Below are 21,696 nucleotides of genomic sequence, written 5' to 3' on the forward strand. Positions count from 1 at the left end.
ATTCATTAAACACATACAGTAATATTTCAAATTTTGTTTCAATTAAAACGTTTTAATTCCAAGTAGAAGTTATTCCATTTTTTTCATAATTATTATTCTTATATGAAGGATTCGAGAGATGGACTAAAGAGTATTAATTACGTACTTCATTTACTAAATTTCATTTGTATTTTCTTAATAAATACGGAATTTTTTTAAAAACTAAATTTGTTCTTCATTAAGCACATAATATTTCAAACTTTGTTTCAATTAAAAAGTTTTAATTTCAAGTAGAAGTTATTCCATTTTTTCCTAATTATTATTCTTAAATGTAGAATTCGAGAGCTGGACTAAAGAGTTTTAATTACGTACTTCATTTAATAAATTTCGTTTGTATTTTCTTAATAAATATGGAAATTTTTTAAAAACTATTTTACTAAATTTGTTCTTCATTAAACACATATTTCAAACTTTGTTTCAATTAAAATGTTTTAATTTCAAGTAGATGTTATTCCATTTTTTCCTAATTATTATTCTTATATGAAGAATTCGAGAGATGGACTAAAGAGTTTTAATTACGTACTTCATTTACAAAATTTCGTTTGTATTTTCTTAATACACCGTGTCCCGCTTAGAGGGATCGAGAAATAAGTGCTAATTTAAAGTATAAATAATGGTTTTATAACATAACTTTTTGTACAACTTGATGTAGAAACTCTCCGAGTTTCGGAGAATGGTCAGTGCAACTCGATGTGTGGGCCTCGAGTTATCCTGAAGACATCGAAAACGTACTCAACCTTCTGCCAAGTGTTCCATAACATTTGTGGAGTGATTAGCGCAGCTGCATTTATAATGCGTTGTCTCAGTTTTTCCAAAGTGTCAACTGTACCACGTTGGTACACAACATTCACCATAAAGCCCCAGAAAAAGGTCAATGGGCGTCAAGTCGGGTGACCTAGGTGGCCAAGCAAGGATTCTCCTTTTCCGATCAACCTATCGTGAAAGTTTGCATTCAAGAAGCCACGCACTGCTCCATAGTAATGTGGTGGAGCCCCATGTTGCTGAAAAACCGAACCTGGGGGAGTTGATCAACAACAAAAGTTCTGCAAATGTCTAGATACACATTCCCTTTGATTGTCGCCTCTTTGAAGGAGAATGGTCCAATGACGGAATGTTCTACTGAATGATGCCGGGCTTGTTTTCACGATAAATGTTAGTGCGCATGCGCGTGAACATGCAACTGTTTTTAAACCATTAGTGCATAAACTTAGACAGTTTCTGCATCTTGTCAGAAGTAAATAAAAACAATATCTTCATCTGATTTTAAATGGTGAACATTTATTTCTCGATTCCTCTAAGCGAGCACGGTATAAATATGGGATTTTTTTAAAAACTGCATTCCTGAATTTGTTTTTCATTAAACACAGATTTCAAATTTTCTTGCAATTAACAACTTTTGACTTCAAATAGAAGTTTTTCCCCTTTTCCTTATTATATTATTATTGTATGAAGGATTCGAGATATTCGAAGGATTCGAGAACCTTTCGAGATTCGAATTCGAGAAAATTTAGGATTCACCGCACCATTAACTGATAGTATTATAAAGGACTGAATTGTGGGAAACGTCTGAATCACTTCATAAATTATATGCGTTACCTCCCTTACAATGATATTTAATTAAGCTCAATTTCTCGACTATCTCTAAGCATTGGAATGCAGTGAAACAAATTTTTTGCTAATACACTTCCTAGACGCGAACAAAAAGAAGATACGTGCAGCTATCTGGGACCCGCACTTGTAAAAATAAACAGCCAGTATTAAAACTTTTATTCAGAGAAAAAAAGGGCGCAAGTGGCTGTGAATTCCGGAACTTGAAAACACAAAACAGGCGAGAATTGTGTTACAAAGTTTATGTGTGGCTCCACACTCGCAGATATTAGAGCTTTAAACTTAGGGCCTACACGTACTGAGGCGTCCTAATGGTGAAAGTGGGAAATACTTCCAGCTTGATAGTAAATATTTTTACTGTGTTATTGAGGATCTGGAATTTTTATTCAGTGTAAAGAGAGTGCAATTTGCATTCTTCGCTCCAGATAGCGAGTTTTATAGACACGCCTCAGACGACAGGTACTATCAATGCAGAAAATACGCTCGTCGCTCAGGAGGTTCGAATCGCATCTCGAACATTTCGAACTGTGCAGCGAAGCGCACGGGTATGGCATACATACATACATTACATACATTTTTTTTTCAATTTTTTTCAAATTTATTTACAATTTACGTTTGAATTGAATACATATGAATAGATACCCGAAATGAGCATATGCTCGTGCTCGGGTACAGTCCAGTAGTCTACATAAATTTTACAGCGTTCAAATAATAATGCTGATTATATAAATAATAGTAACAATAATAATAATAATAATAATAATAATAATAATAATAATAATAATAATAATAATAATAATAATTATAATAGAATAATCGTGACAGAAATGATACAAAGATTGTAATACAAAATAATTCATTAATAATAATAATAATAATAATAATAATAATAATAATAATAATAACAATAATAATAATAGTGATAAAACAAATTTATTTACAGTAATAAAATAAATTCTAAGACGGATGAAATAAAATATAAAACCACTAGCGAGAGTTAACACAACTTAAATAAGCATATAATGACGAACTCGAAAATCAACAGAAAAGTTCGTTGTATCGCAGACGACAGCAACCGCCATATTGACATCGTGTTGTGCATTAATGATAGTAGGGGGGAGCCGAAAGTCTACGTAACTGCCGTTCTCTTCGAATCTTCTCGTACAATCATGGGAAGTTAATGCTACATACATAGGCCTACATACATACATACATACATACATACATACATACATACATACATACATACATACAATCTGCACAATAATTAATTATAACACAGTATTAATAAATTGTATAAAGTTTTACATTAGTACGATTTAATCTTCAGTATTCTCCAACTTAGATTAAATATTATATAACATTAATAAAACATTGGCCAAAAAAAAAAAATAAACACGTATTTATACAACCGCTCAGATTTAAAAATTTCTTGTCACTTTTGTAGTATTTATTTAATTCTTAAATCCAGTCTTACCTAACCTAAAAATTACATATCAGCGATCAATACTTTCTCGTGCAATTCAAGAGATTTTATAAATTTCTTGTCACTGTTTCTTTCGAAACAAAAGAGGTATGAAATGAATGGTTTGTATTTGTATCAATGCGTTTTGCTATCAGTTTTAAGTAGATCCAGATTCAATTTCCAACTATGGTCCGTCCCAGGAATCTGTAGAGTGACTTGGCGCATATGGGAATGGAGTCGATCTGTGCCGGAGTGTATTGTGGGCAGCGTCAGCTCGAGGCCGCTAAGGAGTAAGATAGAAATGATATCCTTCCTGCAAGCGATTGGTAGCTTCGTTCAAGCAATGCCTCCCCCCAAGAGCGGTCATTGGCCCTAGCTCTTCCAAGTGGGTAGAACCAAGAACCCGGGTTCGATCCCCTACGCCAAAGCGAATTTTTCTCCTGTAATAAATCATTGTTCCCATAAAATATATTCTGTAGGACCAAAAATTAATATTTATGTAGATTCTTCGCCCAACAGTGCATATTAATGTGAAATCCCGGCCACCAAGTCACTCAGTTGAGTGCGCTCCTTGTATAATGGCAGTTGACTTAATATAATATGTCAACATAAATGTCGAACTTGGAGTCTGGCCACAAAGGAAAAACACTAGAGGAAAGGGATTCGATCCGGTGCTGTGGATTGAACTTCGGCGTAGCTCAATGGTTAGAGCACTTGGTACGTAGAACTAAGGACCCGGGTTCGATCCCCGCCGCCGGAGCGAATTTTTCTGTCTAATAATCATTGTTACCATAAGAGATATATTCTGTAGGATCAAAAAATTAATCTTTACGTAGATTCTCTTTCACTGCCACACGAAAATTTAAAAATATATACGTAACAAATAGAAATGGACAATTTTAGGCTCTAAAACCTTAAAAATTGGAATTTTTATGCGCCACAAAGCCGCTTTCAAACGTTCATATTCTATATAAAATGTGAAGATATTTAACTAGTTTTAGTTTATCCCTATAGAAAAAAAGGCCATTTAACCTAAAGTCTAAGGTCTATTTATCACTAAGCCCCAGATTCTTAGGATAGAATATTTTATACTCTCACTTTATCTTTCTAGAAATACTCTTTTTTTAACGTATCAAGTTGTAGTCGACACAATTTGATGGTTTAATAGTACATAAAGGACTTCATTTATGGATTTGTGTTTGAAACATTCTAACAGAACATTTTCACACTTTACGCCGTACTACTTTTTTTCCGAAACGAAAAGAGCTGTGAAAAATAATTGTTTGAATGTTAGCAAAGGGTTTTCAGTGCCACTCCAGATATATTAAATGATTGGTATTGTTATAATACCCTCAAAGTGTTTTCAGATAGTGCAAAAAGTATGATATGATGGGATTGAACGTTGTAAAATACATCAAAGTGCTTTTGTTCCGTCATAAAAATGTGAAAGTATCTGTTTGACGAGAAGTACACCAACACATTGCTCTCAGCACAGCGGTAAAATTCAAACTTTCATTGCTTCTTTAAAGAAACTTGCGGAATGTTAATGACTATCAAAAATCAATAAAAGTAAAAAGAAAGACTGTATAACCTCTAAGCGTGGTAGAAATTAAACTTCTTAAACTGTAAATATGTACCTAATTTCCCACAACTATGGTCCACAATACAACTATTCAAAGAAGATTGTAGAAGTGTTGCAGATAGTTCATAGATAGCTATACTTCAGTACAGCAAAAATGTGGATAAACGAGGCACTACGTTATATAGTGCAAAATTGGAATGGTTGTAGCACAGTCTACTATATACAGTCACGAAGCTTGGGATGATTTTTTGCCAACGAGTTGCATTTCTCGCGATAGTTGCTAGCCTCTTGGAGCGCTGTGAGTACTTGGAACAATAGACTGTGTCACTGCCATCGTGATCTAATACAGGCCGTAAGGCAGACCATGTGACTCGCTTAACCCGATCACGAAGGGGGGCATTTCAACCATATAAATTAATTGGAATGCATAAAGAGTAACATATATTCCTCTAAAATGTAGTGTAATTGCATTAATAAAATTTAAAACAATGATTAGGAGACACTTCAGACATAATTCCTTGGGAGTTAAGGTGTAATATTATTTTTGGAGTGAAAATTACGTTGTTCGCATGTGTAATAGACCTACCTGCCTTTATTTCGATTAAATATTGCGAAATTCTTGTACATTCATTTATGCACGATTCAATAATTTTCAGTTGCACCGCACGAATATTTAGATATGTTGAAATTATAGGTTATGTTTACTGTACCAGTTGCCCCTTTCTGTCTAATTTTAGTGGTCTCCAATGCCCTGCCACTACATATGTATATTATAGGTTATATGGATATTATAGGTTATGTTTAATATATTTAACTTTTATTCCTATATTCGCAATTATACGTTATAATTAAACATAAAGTCATGTATGACACACGTCACATTCTGTCTGTATTTTAATACTACAATTGAGTACTGAATTATTGTATTTATCTACTACCCAAGAGACGAAGTAATACAATCGTACGTACACTAATTTCATAGGAATCATATGGTAAATTTTCTGTCTACATTTAAGGAAGGTAGATGTGCTAAATTAAAATCACAATATAAATTCGTTTTTATTGAACCTCAAAATAGCTTCCATTCTAATCTTTAAATGTTGACACGAACATATTATGTTAACATGTAAAATTCTCTTTGCATTAAAATAACACAGTTTTGTAATTATTTCTGCAACATATTATGCAACAAGAAGTAAACGGAACTTATGGACAAATTACACTAAATAAAGCGTAGCAATGATACGCAATAAACTTATAATATAATATTTCACTGAGCTCCATACACTGAAATAGAAAACCCGAACAAACATTACGGCCTGGTCTAGATCGAAAAAGCATTGACTGTGCCGTATTTCGCATTTTTGTGAAAATGCTATGTAAGCTGTGAAATGTTCGTTATCGGTTGTAATAACTGTAAATGACTAAAATACAATAATTTGAATAATAATATGGGACAAGGAGACGTTTGTAGTACTATAAATTGTAAGAAAAATAGGTTAGAGTTATCCTTCTTCCGAAATATCCAGGAAGGTGAGTTTATAGAATATAATATATATTTTATGAATATAAACCTTATGTATTTCATATTTCAATAGTGGAAAGAAGGTGTTAATTTTTTCAAAAGAACGCGATATCGAATGTACAATACATTTTATCGTCTGCTAGGGAAAGAGTCTGTGATGAGGCGATAGTAGCGATCCTTGTGGTGAGCAACTATCTATGGATGCGTATTTCAACTGTCTATGTTTGCATATTTAGTAAGTATTGAGCTTCGTGACTGTATATAGTAGACTGTGGTTGTAATGTGGACCATAGTTGTGGAAAATTACGGTACTAGCTTTTTTTTTTTTTTTCAAAAGCCATTGAAATGACGATGATGATGATGATGATGGTGGTGGTGGTGGTGGTGGTGTAACTTAGACCCATCGCTCATAACTGAGGCCCTGACATCGGTATATTTGTATTAGTTTCAAGTCGATTGAAAGCGAACACAAGACGCCAGACGTGTTTCAAGTACAGGCAGCGGAAGCGAATTTGACACACTCCTAAGCAAGCACTTTCGGTGTTTTGTATACGATTATTGCGTATTATAAAATCAAGACAACACAACCATTGTATATAAGGGTAAAAGGAGTCATACAGATGTTTGACGAAAACGATGCAGCTTCCATAAATAATATCCAAACTCTTGGTGACCCAAATATTAAAAACAGTATGAATATATTTCATCTAATTTTGGATTTATCCCCGATACAATTGAATGTCTCGAAAAGACTGGTGTGAAATTGGTGGAGCAAATTTCGATAGTAAAACTATTCTCATCTCAAAAGTAAATGATCTGCAAGATGATATAAGCAAAAAGGCGTGTGCGAAAATGAACACAGTAAAAAAAAAAAAAAAACCGGTGGGTTCAATTCGTTATGCAAGATTGCAAGATTTTGTCAGATGACATGTGCGATTATTATCAACTTGATGTAGAAATGTATGATGTGAAATTTTTTACATATGCGCCTTTGGTTTCAGCCGATGTTGAACGCAGTTTTTCCGCATACAAGGTTATACTGTCCGACACTCGGCGGTCATTTTCATTTGAAACTTTGAAAATGAATGTTGTTGTTTATTTAATTTATTTTATTAGGTTATTTTACGACGCTGTATCAACATCTGAGGTTATTTAGCATCTGAATGAAATGAAGCTGATAATATTATAGATTTATTAGTCATACAGAATAATATCTGTCATATTGACAATATTTGAGGAGAAAAATTCTCTCCGGCGCCGGACTCAGTGGTCAGAGTAATTGGTACGTAGAACCAAGGACCCCGGTTCGATCCCCGGCGCCGGAGCGAATTTTTCTCCTCAAATATTAATTGTCAACATTACAGATATTATTCTGCATGACAAATTAATAAATCTATAATATTCTCATAGCTGCAGTGCATATGTCTGTACAGATTACTGTGCACTTAACTGCGGAATCCCGGCCAAACAAGTCACTCAGCTGAGTGCGCTCCTAGTATTACAACAACAACAACAATAATAATAATAATAATAATAATAATAATAATAATAATAATAATAATAATAATAATAATAATAATAATAATAATGATTTATTTTAGCTGGCCGTGAGGCCTTCACTTCCACTCAACCAGCAAAAAGTATACATACATATATATCAACTTACAAAGAATTCAACAATTTTATTTAGGTAAGAGCTACATGTAGACAAGAGTTATTTACGAATTAAACAACAAAATACTATGAACTATTAATTACACACTGAAATACAAACTATGTAGCAGAATTAAGCTAAAATACATAGAATGTTAATATATTTCAAATAATAATGGCAGTTGACATTGGACATATACGTCAACATATATATGCCTAACTTGGAGTCAGGCCAAAAAGGGAAACATTGAAGGAGGAGAATTCGATCCGGTGCTGTGGATTGAATTCGGCGTAGCTCAGTGGTCAGAGCGCTTGGTAAGCAGAACCAAGGACCCGGGTTCGATCCCCGGCGCCGGAGCGAATTTTTCTCCTCAAATATTAATTGAAGCTGATAATGCCGGTGAAATGAGTCCAGGTTCCAGCACCGAAAGTTACCCAGCATTTGCTCGTATTGGGTTGAGGGAAAACCCCAGAAAGAACCTCTACCATGTAACTTGCCCCGACCGGGGTTCGAAACCGTGCCACGTTGTTTCCCGGCCAGACGCGCTGACCTTTACTCCACAGGAGTGCTGTTTACTACAGCAAGAACCGAAACCAGGCGAACAACATGCAAGAAAAGTAAGGTACGGAATATATGTGATAAATAAATTAATGTAACAGTTAAATATAGGGAAAGCAAAATTGTACGTTTTCGGCGAAACTCTAAATATTAAAAAAAAAAAAAAAAAAAAAAACATCTTTTCACAGTTTTAGGCCTATGTTTTACCACATTTGTGACAATTTAAGTATGATTTCCAACGATTATTCTCAACCTCATCAGCATTTATCATGACTTAGGTTACATGAGATGAGAAATCTGCACTCACTTTCTCTCTTATATCGAATTATGCATACTTCATCCCCCTATTATTTATTCGCTCGTTTTCATATCCTCTCTCGCTGTCATAATAGTAATACTCGATCACAACGCGATAACACGCTAGAAATTCCACTTCACACATCACCTCTGTATTCCTCATCTTTCACTGTTGCTACCTCTCGTCACTGGAACTCTCTGCCGCCTGAAGTCAAGGGCTGCCGAACATTGAAATCTTTCAAATCCAAGTTAGAAAATTATCTTATGACGAGTTGCCAAACTAACTTACTATTATGACAAGTGTTGCATTGCATGTTTCCACGTATTCACATTTTTTTATGTTCTAGTGATATTTAACTTATTTTATATTTTTGTTTTCATATTTTCCGATATGGTATATCTACCCTATGATGTGATAAGTTGAGCTATATATAATCATAATTTTCCTTATTGTGTGTACTTAAAAATATTGTATTCATTGTATGCTTTGTACTGCACTATTTTACTACTACTACTACTACTGCTACTATTATTATTATTATTATTACTATTATTGAAATGCATATAGAGTGTTAGTTGGGAGGCCAGAGGGGAAAAGACCTTTGGGGAGGCCGAGACGTAGATGGGAAGAGAATATTAAAATGGATTTGAGGGAGGTGGGATATGATGGTAGAGACTGGATTATCTTGCTCAGGATAGGGACCAATGGCGGACTTATGTGAGGGCGGCAATGAACCTCCGGGTTCCTTAAAAGCCAGTAAGTAAGTATTATTATTATTATTATTATTATTGTTATTATTATTATTATTATCAATAATTGTCTTATTTTTTGTACTTTGTATGTCTCATTTATTTTGACCTGCTGTTCACATTTTATTATGCTTTTTCCTTTCTTTCTGTATGTTATATATTACCGTATGTCTGATTTCTACTTACTTGTTGTTTACATTTTATTATTATTATTATTATTATTATTATTATTATTATCTTATTCAGTTTTGTGTGTAAAATTGTAGTCTACTTTGTAAATTTGTATTGTTTTTTGTAACGCACTTTTACTCCTGGTTGAGTGTTAGAGAAGGCCGTATGACCTTAATTCTGCCAGGTTAAATAAAACATTATTATTATTATTATTATTATTATTATTATTATTATTATTATTATTATTTTAGACCTTTCCTGTATTAACCCTTATATACAATGATCGTATATTCTTGATTTTATAATACGCAATAATCGTATACAAAACACGGAACGTGCTTGCTTAGGCGTGTGTCAAATTCGCTTCCGCTGCCAGTATTTAAAACACGTCGACAACATTCTGTCCGACGTCGTGTGTTCACCTTCAATCTAATACAAATATACGAATGTCACGGCCCTACTCATGACACATCAAGAGCAAACATGGAATATTATCAATTTAACTACAGTTTAAACGCATATAATCCTGAATGGGAGAAGGCTGAGCTGAAATAATAAGGAATCGAAATATTCGCTGTAGGTAGGCATTCTTGGGAAACCGAGGGTGTCCAAGTGGGCATAACCTGTCTCGAAATCAACTCCTGGACCAGTAAATACAAAGCCAACACGCTGTCCCGCTCTACGAAGTTGGCAGGAGTTGCCTCATGTCTTAGTCAGACGCAGTGTCTCGCTCAATATAATTTGCATAACACGTCCCAGCCAAAGTTTCCCGACGCTTAAAGTTACAGTGCTGCCAATATTCGCGGGTCCACTCATTGGTCACCCCGTTGTAAATTCAGGAGCTAAAATATTAACTACGTTTCAAGTATGCATTATGCTCACAGTAAAACGGAAGGAAAAGCTGGCTGGCTAGAGTAGCTGCCCCTTGGGGTTATGTTGTAATACATGTTTCATGGCAAAAATAAGCGCTCGCTCGGGGGGCGAACGGGGACGGAGAGCGAGAGGAGAGAAGAGGAGATTTGAGGGATGTTCTTCTCCTTTCTCTCTCAAAAAGGAGGAATATGCAGATTCAATTTACCGTTTTCAAAGGATGTGCTATTGCTGCTGATGCTGCTGCCCTCAAGCGGTCGTTTTAGTTTTGATGTCGACTGGGATCCGAGAAGGGATACAACCCCCTCCGCGCGGGGTACAAGAAGGAGCTAAGTGAGAAGTCTACCCGCTTTCCCAGGGAAAGATGAATCGCTAATGTCTACCCCTAATTTACAAGAAAGGTAATTAAAAATATATTTCAATTTATTTCTTGGATCTAGAAGTAAAACTGTTTGTGAATTATACAATATTAAATATTGCGAATACGTTTTATTTATCCGTTACCTCATCAACTAACACACAGTTTCATTCCTTGTAACACAAGTACTGCTTTATTCCTCATATATACCATTTGTGTTCTCCCTTCTTCACATGAATATTGTTTTTCTTTTACATTACCCTGTTTGTTCCCCTTCCTAACACAACACTTGTTGGTTTTCTCCATTTTTAAGTATTATCTTTCTCTAAATTCGCATGTTCTTACATTTTTCTTGTTTGTTTGCTTTCTACTCTCGTTCCTCTTTACACAAACTTAATGCGGATTTCTGCATTACCAATAACCAATGAAGTGTCCATACAACAGCGGTGGCGAAAATGTGATCGTGCGCCGAGCCACTGTGTAACCTGCAACGTGCATTGCACCTATGGAGGGAGACGGACACCCGAAGGGGAAGTGAAGCAACTGTCTGACTTATTAACGGATTTTCATTTTCCTTACGTCAAGCACTTAAATATAATTTTATACAGTACAAGGCTACAAACTAATGTCTAGTACGTGTAACGAAGAAAGAAATGAACAATAAATGAACAATATCACAACCTAATTTTTTTTAATTACATGGATTGAAATACATATTAAAAAAAAGGTTAAAAATTATGATGAACTACTATTCTGCCGTCCACATCTGTGGAGTAACGGTCAGCGCGTCTGGCCGTGAAACCAGGTGGCCCGGGTTCGAATCCCGGTCGGGGCAAGTTACCTGGTTGAGGTTTTTTCCGGGGTTTTCCTTCAACCCAATACGAGCAAATGCTCGGTAACTTTCGGTGCTGGGCCCTGGACTCATTTCACCGGCATTATCACCTTCATTTCATTCAGACGCTAAATAACCTAGATGTTGATACAGCGTCGTAAAATAACCCAATAAAATAAAACATAATAAATATAACAGCGGTGGCGAAAATGTGATCGTGCGCCGAGACACTGTGTAACCTGCAACGTGCATAGCACCTATGGAGGTAGACGGACACCCGAAGGGGAAGTGAAGCAACTGTCTGACTTATTAACGGATTTTCATTTTCCTTACGTCAAGCACTTACATATAATTTTATACAGTACAAGGCTACAAACTAATGTTTAGTACGTGTAACGAAGAAAGAAATGAACAATAAATGAAGAATATCACAACCTAATTTTTTTAATTACATGGATTGAAATACATATTAAAAAAGGTTAAAAATTATGATGAACTACTATTCTGCTCAAAATTTATTCGTAGATATCAGTTATTGTGTTATTATTTAAACAAATTGTTTTGCTTCCAAGGAAATTGTATTCACATTGACATGTATACTATAATAAAATAAAAATAAATTGAATAATTAAAGGAAGAAAATTTCATCTAAATAAGTCGACTCGGGGAAGGATGCAAGAATACTTGTAGCATTACCGTTCTGAATGGCGATACCAATGCGCTGATGTAGATATTGACTGCTTCGAGGATCCCCAGAAAGCTGTCTTCAGAATGTCTCTGCGACAGAGTTTCAAAATCAGGAACTATGCCACTCACTGCCAGTCGTAGTTGATCACGAAGGTATTTGTCTGTCAGTCGTGATCTAAATTTGGGTTTTACTATTTTAATTGTTGAAAATAATTTTTCACAAACGTAAGTTGTAGCGAACATGGCTTCAACAGAGCAAGCGAAAGAACGAAGCTTCGGATATTTATTTTTTGGCAAAGATTTGAAAGTTCAACATTTGTCAAGTCCTTACATCTAGCTTTCATTTGGCATCACGTAGTAAATCAGTGAGTTCAAATTGAAGAGCTAACCGCATTATTCGTACATCTGCTGAAAAAGGGTCGACGTACAGCAGCCGTGGCGAGGACGTGACTCGCGAGACATTGTGGCTCGTAGTGATAGCTGTTCATTTCGCTTACTTCTAACCTCTGCCAACCCCCACCCTCTCACTCACTGGAGTCAAACTCAGTTCCGTTTGTATTTGTCTCTGACCTGCGAGTGGCATATGTCTCTCTCGAAACCATGTACGAAAGTTCCAAGTAGGATGGGAGGACGCATTTTTTTGCTGTCAATATGATGAGAATATTAAATGTATGATTTGTTCACAAGTATTACGAGAAAAACGGTTGTATAACAATAAACGGCATTATACATGTTACTGATGAAACATTAAAAGGTTAAGTGTTATTGTTGTTATCATCATCATCATCATCATCATCATCCATCATCATCATCTCTGTACGTCGATTTTTTCTTCAGCAGATGTACGAATAATGCGGTTAGCTCTTCAATTTGAACTCACTGATTTACTATGTGATGTCAAATGAAAGCTAGATGTAAGGACTTGACAAATGTTGAACTTTCAAATCTTTGCCAAAAAATAAATATCCGAAGCTTCGTTCTTTCGCTTGCTCTGTTGAAGCCATGTTCGCTACAACTTACGTTTGTGAAAAATTATTTTCAACAATGAAAATAGTGAAAACCAAATTTAGATCACGACTGACAGACAAATAGCTTCGTGATCAACTACGACTTGCAAGTAAGTGACATAATTCCTGATTTTGAAACTCTGTCGCGGAGACATTCTGAAGACAGTTAATTTTAGGTTATGATATTGTTCATTTATTGTTAATTTCTTTCTTCGTTACACGTACTAAACATTAGTTTGTAGCCTTGTACTGTATTAAAATTATATTTAAGTGCTTGACGTAAGGAAAATGAAAATCCGTTAATAAGTCAGACAGTTGCTTCATTTTCCCTTCGGGTGTCCGCCTCCCTCCATAGGTGCTATGCACGTTGCAGGTTACACAGTGGCTCGGCGCACGATTACATTTTCGCCACCGCTGCTTTAGACTGAGAAATTACATGATTTCCATGGAGCGAGATCACACCTAAGACAATACAGATATCAAAATGAAAACAGAAATACATCCACTTATAGGATTCGAACCCACGCCTACCCTTTTCTTTTAGAAAGTCTCGCTGCATAGATATTGAATACTATGAGTCCTCCACGAATTTAGATATAACTTAATAACACACCCGCTTTAAAATTCTGTTCCATTGTCAGCAGGGCTTTGTCTGTTTTCTGCGGATGTTGCTTCAGATTTTCCACATAAGGCACTACAAGCTCAACGGCAGTAAAATTAAATAATTTCTTGTTTTATACATTTCCTGACCTGGCATCTCTGGAAAGAAGACTGCACGGCAGGCTCTTATTCCAAGAGCCCGTAAGAGGATTTATTCCCGGAGAAGGCTTGTTCAGTGACGTCAGGTGAAGATATCTTCCTCTCCAGCAGAATCAGCTAACTGGAATAGTTACATCACAATTGCTGCCTCTAGAACGACAACTTCAAAGTCCGCTTTAACTTGAGAGTAATCTGACTCCAGCATGCAAGTCGGAGCGTATGTCGTGACAAAGGCCAAGAACTTGTGAATGAACTCGGCAGTTGATTAAATCTCGCTAAATAACGACATTAAATTCGCAAAGTACGGTATGATATAAGAGTACAAGAGCCACAACGTGAGTTAAAAATGAGTCCTCGTCATTAATAAACAACAAAAACGCCACCGGGGTAGCATAAAGGCTTGCTAGAGGTTTCGTTCCCCAGGTGTGCTTGAGTATGGGTTCGAATCTTGTTTAAACTGAATATCCGATTCTATTTTCTACAGAAGTTTTCTTCCCAATTGTAACTCCATGGCGATTCATCTTAACCCTCTCGTCAAATACCACATCCCTCGAAATTTCAGGTAAGTACACTAGGTACTAGCCTATACTGTATGATCAATACACAATATACTGTCACATAATGACGCTCCAAAAAAATTCTTCTCCCATTCAATTTAATAGGAGATATATGATTGATGTTCCAAAATATGTCTTATCCTCCAAAAGTGTGATCCATAACTTGCCTATTCCATACTGCATAGAAGTGAACTATTTTTGATATTGTGTGTGTGTATCCAACGTCTACCCACTTTCACTTGCGTGATTCGGGTTCCGCACATTGAGGACAGATGGCAGAACTGTGGCCCATTTTCTAGTTGTACACCACTTCGGGGGGCCACGCTGTACATGATGTGTATCTGTAGAGAGTTATGTCATGTATTAAGGTGAGTGTACTGTTCGCGAAACTTATCTGGGCACCTAAAACACTTAACAACACGCTAATCCCTTATTCATCTGTCGTAAAAAATCTTGGCTTCTTTTTTGATAATAATCTGAGTTGGAATTTTCAAGTTAAAGAAACGATAAAAAAAATCTGTTCCTCCATTCACTGTTTGAGTCGCTTGAGAAACTTATTGCCCCAGCAACTAAAACTTACCCTAGTGCAAACCCTAGTAACGCCGCACTTCGATTATTGTGACGTTTTGTTAAGTGACCTAAGTTCTGAATTGTCAGTCAAGTTACAGCGAGCTCAGAATATGTGCGTCAGATACGTGTGCAACATCCGACGGTATGATCACATATCACCGTCCTTCGCAAGTCTCTCGTGGCTCCGACTTAAAGAACGTAGAACTTTACACTCTTTGTCTTTACTCTTTCGAATTCTGCACACTTCAACACCAAATTACCTTTCGTCTCGTTTCTCTTATCTATACTCTAACCACGATGTAAATACCAGATCACTTATCTGTGGCACGCTAAGTATACCTCTTCATAGAACATCTTGTTATTCATCATCTTTTACAATATCCACCTCGCGTCAATGGAATTCCTTGTCACAAAGTATTAGGGGCTGCAAGACAATAAACACCTTTAAGAACAGCTTAAAAGATAACCTTATTAGCATTTCACTCCAATCATACTGATTTAAACTATCACTGACTACATTGTTACTTTTTTCTTTAGACATCATCCTGATTGTGCTGTATTTTAATTGTCTCGTAATAATCTCTTTCTATTATCTAATATTATTTGAAATATATTAACATTCTATGTATTTTAGTTTAATTCTGCTACACAGTTTATTTCAGTGTTTAATTAATAGTTCATAGTATTTTGTTGTTTAATTTGTAAATAACTTTTGTATACATGTAACTCTCATCTCAATCAAATTGTTGGATTCTTTGTAAGTTCATGCATATGTATATACACTTTTTGCTGGTTGAGTGGAAGAGAAGGCCTTACGGCCTTAACTCTGCCAGCTAAAATAAATCATTATTATTATTATTATTATTATTATTATTAAAACAGCGGGACGCGGGGTGTAGCGGGGTTGCTTGTAGCGGTAGCGGGGCTAGAGAGGGAAGGATGTTCTACGAGGCGGGTAAAATACAATTGCTTGCTTAATGTGATCTGTACTTATAGTAATTTTGCGTTCTGTGAAGACATATTCATGCAATGGCAGGTAGTAATACGAGATGCAACAAGATTATACGCGCCTTCTATACTCGAGATTGCCGGTTCGATCCCGGCCGAGGTCGATGGCATTTAAGTGTGTGTAAATGCGACAAGCTCATGTCGTAGATTTACTGGCATGTAAAAGGACTCCTGCGGGACAAAATTCCGGCACATCGGCGACGCTGATATAACCTCTGCAGTTGCGAAGGTCGTTAAATAAACCATAATTTAATTTTAATATAGCGTACACAGTAAGGAGAGGGAGATAATAAGGTCAGTGGTTGTTTGTTGTGATCAAGAGGCAAAAGAGAAATGTCTTACTTACTTATTTACTTACTTACGACTTTTAAAAAACCCGGAGGTTCATTGCCGCCCTCACATAAGCCCGCCATCGGTCCCTATCCTGAGCAAGATTAACCCAGTCTCTACAGTAATCATATCCCACCTCCTTCAAATCCATTTTAATATAACCCTCCCATCAACGTCTCGGCTTCCCCAAAGGTCTTTTCCCTCTAGCATCCCACTAACAGTCTATATACATTTCTGGATTCGCCCATACGTGCTACATGTCCTGCCCATCTCAAACGTATGGATTTAATGTTTATAATTATGTCAGGTGAAGAATAAAATGCGCCCAGTTCTGCGTTGTGTAACTTTCTCTACTCTCCTGTACCTTCACCCCTGTTAGCACCAAATATTTTCCTAAGCACCTTATTCTCAAACGCCTTTAACCTCTGTTTCTCTCTCAAAGTGAGAGTCCAAGTTGCCCAACCATACAGAACAAGCGATACTGTTTTATAAATTCTGACTTTCAGCTTTTCTGAGAGCTGACTGGATGACAAAATCTTCTCAACCTAATAATAGCAGGCATTTCCCCTATTTATTCTGCTTTTAATTTCCTCCGAGTGTCATTTACATTTGTTACTGTTCCTGTACTATGTTCTAGTCACGAGACGTAATCATATACTTTGTCTTTTCGTGATTTATTTGGAAACTTATCTCTTTACTAGCTTCAAGTGTTTTCCCTATTAATTTATGGATTTTATAATTCCTCTAGACGACACCAGCAGTGATGATGATGATGATGATGATGATGAAGAAAGGAAGAGGAGGAGGAACAAGAAGAAGAAGAATATTGATAATGACAGTATGTGAAAGTGAACTTTTTGGAAACCCAAAAACACAGACCTGTGCTTCTAGTTAAAGACTTCATGCATCGCTTACCATCAGTAGCTGACGGCCAGATACGAATATTGTAATAATTGGAGTTATGATGATACTGTATAGCACACAGAAGAAGAAAAATGTAATTTATTTATGTTTGTTATTTTGTGAAACCATATACTTTCACCTACCATATCCAATGGAATGCACTGAAATTAAATACCGAATGATGTTTTTGTAACTGTACGTACAACTGCTGCAGCGACGGTCAGGAGCCAGCAGATAGCCACGGGGCAGCGAGAGAGCACTAGGGAACCCAGGTGCCTAGATAAGTTGCGCGGACAATATGTATGTGTTCGTGTAAGGGTAGTGTCTGAAATGGGTGATGATGATGAAGATGAGGAAGGGTTAAGGGGAAACCCGGTGTCGGCACGTAGCCTAATCCTGTCGAATAACACCAAGAGGGCCGCCAGACTTAACGTCCCCATCCCACGGACGAATCACTACCAACAGTGACATATGCCTTCTCTTCATATGCACTGCGGTGAGATTTGGGATTTAACCCAGGCACATTGGTACACAATATAGTGGTTAGAAATTTGTGCATCGCCATCTCTCCTACACTCCCGAGGTAGAAATGTTACATGAAACATTTCTAAGCCCCCCCCCCACCGCTGGGAATCGAACCCGGGCCGGCCAGCTAGTCTAGAGGCAGACACGCTACCACAGAGCTAACTCGGCGGACTATTTTTATATTGAGCCTCAAGTTATTCGCAAAGGCAACTTCATTAAAGAAGCAAAATTTCGGTGGTGGATGGAAAAATCAGGCCGGATTATCTTTCTACATGACCCTGCTGAATGCAAATCGTGCTGATGAAGCCCAGAATGTTGAATCAGATGTTGCCTGTTGTGGTGAACCAAATTCAATCAGTTCATTGTGATTAAGAACATTTGAAAACTTTTTCTTTATGAGAGTATTATGAATTTTTATTAGTAAGCTGTCAGGTCTTTTATTAAAATTGATCTTAAACTATTTCTTTAACAATGTATAACTTTTAATTTTAAGTTTTGTAATAAAACATTTAATTAACACTGACTTTCTAATTATGATTTTTTTTAGTAAGCATTCAGTTTTTTTATGCTCGACCATGCCGAAATGTAGTAATTATACACCTGGTAGCAGTCCTTTAATGCATGTCATTAAAGTACACCTACTCATTAAAGTACAGGTGTTAAGCCAATGACAAGTCAGCTTTGTACCGTTATAAAACCTCAGCCAATGACAAGTCAGCTTTGTACCGTTATAAAACCGCAAGTATCGATTACTCTCGGATATGCAATCGAAAGAGAATTAGGGAAAAGTCACGGAGGCTGGAAATCCAATACTGTCGCAGAAGGTTATGTTCTGTTACTATAATAATTAGCGTTAATTGTAAATAATATTCAAATAAATTCAATTTGCCATCTCGTTTTTCAATGTCTAATTTAATTTCAATGTTATATCAAAGTTAATATTTAGTTTACTCTGTAGGTTCTTATGGCCTAGCAAGGTCAATGTGGACATCTGTTCCTCGGAAAAAATCAATACTTTCGCGTCTGCGCACATCTCACAATTTACGAGGTATTGCTCAAGGTCAGTTAGATACAAATAAAATGAATAATTTCAAGTCAGAAATATAGTCGAGCATAAAAAGTCGTATGAAACTCGCCTATAATGGTAATTAAGGAGCTCGTATGAAAATTATGAAACTCGCTTGCGCTCGTTTCATAAACATCCATACTCGCTTCTTAATTACTATCATTATAGGCTCGTTGCATAATGTACTATTTATTAATCATTGGCATTAAACTATTTCTTTAACAATATATAACTTTTGATTTGAAGTCTTGTAATACAAAATTTAATTTAGACGAAGATTTTTGTGTTTTTCCATATCATGTCTTATCCAACTATGTTGTTTCCAAAACTTTCCTTCTTCAATATTAACATTTAAATAAAAACCTTACTGAACAAGGTTTCTATTCCTGATCTATACACTATAAAATATTAAATATTATTTTAAAGGGTAAACAAATTATTATTTTAACATAAAAAATGGCAAAAATGTTTTTCTTGATTTGTGAAAAAACATAAAAGTGGATAAGACAATTTTCGGAACTATAACACTCAATTATATCGTAACTATTTGATTCAGTATCGTGAAAAATCTGTCAAAAACAGCAATAATACTTCAAGGCCTGTACAAATTTAATAATAATAATAATAATAATAATAATAATAATAATAATAATAATCTTTATTGTCATTGAATGAAAAACTTCACTATAGACATTGTCAAATGTTACAATCTTACTACAATACATTTCATAGACAAACAAAATAAAAATTTAATTATAAAAACAATGTAGATATTTATCAAATTACATAATATAAAGTTAAAAGTACTACATTTACTAGATAAAAGACAGTATCAAGTACTAATTGTCATATGTTTAATAACTAATTAAGAATACTACAAACAGAGGCTAATAATAAACTTAAAAAATGCAACATAAGGTAGTGCAATTTGCTCTGTTCATTAATACATTGAAATTTAAATGTAAATTGATTTACCACTAGGTTTCATTTAAAATCTCATTATTAAAAACAATTAAGAAACAACAACCATAACATTTAAAACTTTTAAAACTACATTGTTTAAAAATGTATGTGAATTTCAAAGAACTCATTTATTGAGTAAAGTGGGTTTTTAATTAACCAACTGTACAATTTTGTTTTATAAATTTGAACAGGAAGAAGTTGAATGTTTATAGGGAGCTTATTAAATAATTTGATTCCAATCAATTTATAGTATTTTTTTGTCACACTAAGTCTACAAAGTGGATAATATAATAATTGCCTATTCCTCGTTGTATGATTGTGTACCTCACGTCTCATATTAAAATCTTGCAAATGTTCTTTCATAAACACTAGAACATCATATATGTACAGATTTATGACGGTCTGAATACCTGTCTGTATGAACAGAGGTCTACAGTGTGTTCTAATTTTTGAAGCTGTCAGTATTCTAATAACTTTCTTTTGAATTAATAAAATGTCTGTAATATCACTAGAATTTCCCCACAAAATAAGTCCATATCTGAATACACTTTGAAACAAGGCAAAGTATGCATTTCGAACATATTCAAAACTAACAATGATCATCAATTTTTTTAACAAATAGGTTACAGAAGATAACTTAATGCATATATACCTAATATGTGATTTCCAAGATAGATGTCTATCTATGAGGAAATCTAACAGTTTAATATCCTCTTGGTTACCCTCACTAATATCTTTTTTAGTAAATGTCAGCATTTGTGTTTTTTCATCATTGATAAAAAACCATTTTTATGAAACCAAACTTTACACTGATGTAATGTGCTTTCTGTTTGTTCTGTAAGAATATCAAGTGACCTATTAACATTTAGGAAAGTTGTATCATCTGCATACAACACACTGCGGGAGAGTTTCACTCAGTCCACGCCCTGGTTTCTAGGAAAGCTCAAATGCCTCTTGTCACTAGGTTTGTATTTATATGTCAATATTGGAAATATATTACAGTAGAACGTTGATCAACCAGACTAATTGGAACCAAGTTTGGTTCGATTAATCAAATAGTTCGGATAATCAAACACAGATGAGAACACTCAATTCACACAAAAGGGAAGTTCCATATTATTATTAGATGGTCTATAGAACATTACTACTAAACTAACTCTATGACACTACAGCCCATAAAGGGCCTTGGATTTTCCAACCTGACACCACATAGACAAGGCAGGACTCGTGGGACATGAATTCAGTACGACGCAGAACCTCCACATCAGGTAACACAGGACCCACATCAACTACTACTATACATAGGCGCGATTCGAACCCAGGCCTTGATTTCTACACTATGATAAAGCTGCACGTCTTCATCGTCGTGTACACCGCCTTCCGTATATTATTGTTATAACCATCAGAAACCACATCTAGGTCTACTGCTGTGTGACATTGGAGGAGTAGTAATTGTACCAGTAGTAATAGACCTACTTGTGTTTTTCCTAGTAATAGCAGTTGCAGTAATAGTAGTGTAGTTGCTGATAGTACAGGGTGATCCTTTTTGGTGCGGATAAAATAAAACCTCCGTGAAACATTTACTACTGATGATGAAAGATTGATGGAACGG

At 35.5% G+C, this 21,696-nt stretch overlaps 1 protein-coding gene and 1 non-coding gene across 2 annotated transcripts in view; one reads left to right on the forward strand and one right to left on the reverse strand.

Annotated features, from left to right (window-relative positions):
- LOC138714733 (UPF0415 protein C7orf25 homolog) overlaps positions 1-21,696 on the reverse strand; it is a 397,014-nt gene that overhangs the window by 284,942 nt on the left and 90,376 nt on the right. The window lies entirely within an intron of this gene.
- TRNAA-AGC (transfer RNA alanine (anticodon AGC)) lies at positions 8,158-8,230 on the forward strand. The gene has a single exon. It is a non-coding gene; the product is annotated as a tRNA-Ala (tRNA).

The sequence above is a fragment of the Periplaneta americana genome, chromosome 15 (assembly GCF_040183065.1).
Source record: "Periplaneta americana isolate PAMFEO1 chromosome 15, P.americana_PAMFEO1_priV1, whole genome shotgun sequence".
Taxonomy (NCBI): Eukaryota; Metazoa; Arthropoda; class Insecta; order Blattodea; family Blattidae; genus Periplaneta; species Periplaneta americana.